At 28.7% G+C, this 5,000-nt stretch overlaps 1 protein-coding gene across 1 annotated transcript in view; it reads right to left on the minus strand.

The window, feature by feature from the left end:
- Nucleotides 1-5,000, minus strand: part of LOC127934512 (potassium/sodium hyperpolarization-activated cyclic nucleotide-gated channel 3-like) — a 52,881-nt gene that overhangs the window by 7,641 nt on the left and 40,240 nt on the right. The gene's annotated exons all lie outside the window — the stretch shown is intronic.

The raw sequence follows: 5,000 nt of genomic DNA on the forward strand, positions 1-5,000 counted from the left end.
TGTATATTATATTTTTTTAAATACTTTTTTTAAACTGACTAGTTCATGGTTAATTTATTTATGCATAAAAAATATCAATACATATTATATTATATTATATTATATTATATTATATTATATTATAAACAAATATTTCATTTAAAATGCTTTATATTATATATTTTGTATATTATTTGTATCATTTTTTCTAACGGACTAGTTTATGGTTAATGCATTTATGCATAACTAATACCAATTCATATAATCAGATGTTTAATTTAAAATGTTTAATATATTATAATTTTTATCATTTCAGATATTATTTTGACTTGTGGATTATGTGTAAACATCTGCTATGTTAAATGTTGCATTTTAAATGATTTATTTTAATCCATTAAATTATTTATTAAATGTAATTATTTTCTTAAATGTAACTACATGCGTTAAAACATGCGTTAATGCATTAAAACATTTTGAAACTTAAAAATGGCTATTTATTTTCTCATTTTGAAAAGTATATTATATTAGCTCTATTATTCTATAAATTCAGATCATATTTTGACTATATGTAAACATCTGTTATAAATATAAATAGCTTATTCAGGGCAGCACTAAAAAACACATGCATTTTATATAATTCCATTTATTGTGTTACAAGATACAAGGCATATGTAAAAGGTGAAAGGTAAAATTTATATAATTATTAATATATTTTTTTGATTCATTAAATAATTATTCTACTACATTTAAAAAAAATGTTTTCATAAATAAACTATTAAATATATATATTTATTTGACAATGTTTAAGTTGTAAGCATTTATTTACATTTATTTTTTTATATTTTTTTTGCATCAAATGCATTAAAGTTAGTAGAATCAGAAAAACCTGCCAGCGAGTGTATATGAGACACGGTGAGAGAGGAACAGGAAGATCAAAGGTTTCTAGAATACAGAGCAACAGTGCTGAGATCTTCACTGACCTACACACACACACACACACACACACACACACACACACACACACACACACACACACACTCCTGCTGAATTACAATTACCAACTCACACACTGAATTTGCTCTCAACAAATCACATGTGTTCTATTTATTCAGTGTCATCTTGAGTAGCTCCGCCCACAGCCTCATCTCATTGGTCCAAAATGCTGCTCCTCATAAATATATCTTACACATCATCTTTTCTGATTGGCTGATGTGTCACTGAAAACTAAAACACATTTGTGTAACTCTAAGACAACATATAGAAGAAAAGCCTGTTTTAACAAAATCTAAAACATGATTTAAAACATTAAAAAAGCTACTCTTTTTTGGTCTTAGAAAACCCGGATATAAGGTTGTTATTATTAAGGTTTTTAACTAAAACCATAAAAAAAATATATATCTAAAAAAAAAAATACAAATTTTAAGGAAAACTATATAAAATAGTAATACTGACAAATTATAAAAACACAAATAAAAAAAAAAAGACTAAAATATATTTATATTTATTATAATATATTAAATATTATTATTTATTATACATTTATTTTTTTATCTATTTTATTTTTTTGTTTTTGTTGTGGTAAAAAAAGACTTTTCCAGACCTGGAAGAGTCATATGAATGAATAAGATATAAAAATGCTATGGTAATTTCTAATGTTTTCTAGTTATGTCAAGCTTATCCTAGTCTGATCAATCAAAGAGGGCTTCTTTCAATATTGTTGTGCAACACTAAAGACGTTCAGCAGAACGTTCAGCATTGATGAAGAATAGAATAACAGATGAGCCTACCATTAACACTTGTTATACACTTACTTTGAAATGCTTTTATCCAAAGCGACTTACATGCATTGGATTATCAGATAGTGCTGTTTGAGCTACATAAAAGCACAGAAAAGATTCTTCAAATGTAGTTATTACTGAAGTGAATCCTGAGGATGAGTAAACTCTCCCTGCTTTCCTCGTGCAGTAGAAACTCACTGATTCTGTAGTTCTCATCCTTCATACTGAATGACAAACAACTATCTTCCCCTGTTCATGTGCACATCTCAATGAAGCTGTTCCATCGACTGTGACGGCTCACCTACAAACCACACACACACACACACACACACACATACGCTGACCTCTGCAAGTGTGTGCTGATTTTTAATCAGGCTCTGCCCATGGATCATATTCAGCACACACACACATACACACACACACACACACACACACACACAGACACACACACACACAGAAGCTGACTGAAAATGTGATTATATATATCAGTATAAATATAACAATAATAATAACATTGATAATTGTATTAAATAAAATAAGACATATTACAATTAGTTATTTCACTGTAAAATAATAAAAGTATATAAAAAAATATATATTAATAATTTCTGAGGGTTGGCATTTTTTTTGTAATAATAATAATAACAAAAACAATAACAACATCAATAACAAAAATAAATAACTATTATTAATATTTTTATGTAAATATTATTAAGAAAATATATGAAAATAATATTAAAATGTTTAAAAAAATAAGAAATATATCTACTCTAGTGATTCATTGTAGAATTAGTAGTAGTAGTAGCAGAAATAATGTTGATAAAAATATTAATAATAATAATTATAATAATTATATTGATAATATATATATATATATATATATAGTTTTTTTTTACAAAATAAGAAAAGTTACTACTGTAATATTTGTATGTAAAATGTAAAATAAATCTAATATTTAAGTCATAGTATAATAATAATAATAATCAAAATATTTACCTAAATAAGAAATATTGCATACATTGACATATCATTGATATCAAGTCCACAAATGTGCTGAGACAAATAAGATAAATTCTTATCAATTATTATAATGATTATATTTTAATAATAATTTTGATGCCGTGTTCATAAACAGGCCACCCCAGCATCCTCCAGCGGTATCCATGGCTACAGCTGGTTACCGTGTGAACGGGATGTATTTGCATCACAGGCTGTGACTGGTCTCTATAGAGTCCATCGAAAGACTCGTCTGTTTCAGGTAAACTGCTGCTCAACGCTTCGTCTGCTGTGCTTTCCAGAAGCAAGAGGATAAAAGTAGCTCCCACACACACATATCTACCTCCATGGAGCTTTTATTTAGTCCCAAACGATCTGTTTTTGCATCTTAATTTCAATAAATGGTCTGGAAACATTGTATCAAACCCTTATTGAAACAGTGCACAGCATTATTATGAGATATTTAAAATGCAGAATAAAATGCAGGATTCACAAAGCTCTCATAAAGGTTGCTGCGCTTAATTAAGGTCACAGTGACCCACAAACTGTAATTAACCAGGCTCACATCGGCTAATATCTTAGGATACAACATATTTCAGTATTATTGAGATGCTATAACAGTTTCTTTTAGTCTGTTTTTATTTATATATTTGCATTTTAATTTAAGTGTTTTGTAAATTTTGTTTTGGCCATAACGGAAACATTGAAACAATGGAAACAACCTGAACATTGTTTGATTCTGTTGAGAGTTTTGGATTTATCTTTTTATCTAATTTAATGAATTTAATGTTGTAGAAAATCTTTAAACATATACATCATAATTGGAATCTACAGATGCAAACAGATAAAATGCAATAAAGTAATCACTTTAAAGTGTATCTTGGATTATTTCTTTTCATCAGTCTGAAGTCTTGCCTTAAAGTTGCAGTCCGTAAAATTTTTTGGTTAAAAATGATCCAAAATCTATTTTTGAGCAAGTACATAACCAGTTTCCTTACTTTAGCCCGATTCACAACGTTAAACCTGTTCAAATGTCTTATAATTTGAGGGGTTTTGGTAGGTTTCCGCAGGAAATGTTGTATATTGTATATTTGTATTTTTTTATATTGATCATTTTTATATATTTTATTATTATTATTATTTTTTTTAAATTCTATTTACATTTCATATAATTGTATTACTTGTACTTAATTTGTTTGTATATTTTTATATCTCATTATTTATATTTAATTTGTAAATATTTTTTATATTTCTGTTTTATTTTCTATATTTAATTTTGATAGTAACATTTTGTAATAACAATTTAATTTAATTTAATTTAATTTAATTTAATTTAATTTAATTTAATTTTATTTAATTTTTGCCAGTTAATGTTTATGAAAATGTTATTTGTTAAATGTAGAAACACCTCTGAAGAAGCGCTGCATCTGCCACAGATCTATTCCTAATGATGTCATCACCACAAATTCAAGCGGCAAAGAAAAGCGACCATGAAAGTGTGTGAGTTCGGTGAAACATAGAGCGAGGGAGTGCTTTCAGAGGACGAAAGTGGAGTTCGGCAGAAGACTAAATGAGATTAGTGCCATGGGGATAAAATAACCTCTGAAATCTGCCAGCATCTCTTCTTCCTGCTGATACAGGAAGTTTCGAAAGGGCTTCTCTTTTGCTTTCTCTCACACACAGACTTGACATCTACGGAATACAATCAGCTTTAAAGTTTTCATTTATCAGCCCCAAGGATATTCAAGTATAATTGACAAGTTTAATTAAAGATTCAGAGTGAATGATGGACAGGGATGCTTACGCCGCTTGGGACCGACAGGTCAAAACACGCTGCTTTTGAAAGCGCACACACACACACACTCACTCATGCACGCATACACATGCACACACACACACACACACACACACCAGAGGAGCTCTCTCATGGGAATTTCATCAAACCAGATAAAAGAAAGAGCAAAAGCCTGAAAATCTGGGAGTCAAACTAGAACAAATGTAAATGATGTTGTTTCTAGTTTAATATTGTCATCCTCAATGTTTTGTGCCAGATAACTGATAACAGTTTAATTTATATACTATACACATTATAATCTAAAAACAGCTTCAGATGAAGGTTTCTTGGAGTGGATTACATTGGATTATTTTTTTTCGAACGGGATTCTTCACTCAAAAGAAATGGGTAGTTTCAGGAGAGTATTTTCTCCAACACTGCTCTCTTTAATAAGGCTTTACCGTCTCGTTTTC

This window comes from Carassius gibelio, chromosome A18, assembly GCF_023724105.1.
Source record: "Carassius gibelio isolate Cgi1373 ecotype wild population from Czech Republic chromosome A18, carGib1.2-hapl.c, whole genome shotgun sequence".
Taxonomy (NCBI): domain Eukaryota; kingdom Metazoa; phylum Chordata; class Actinopteri; order Cypriniformes; family Cyprinidae; genus Carassius; species Carassius gibelio.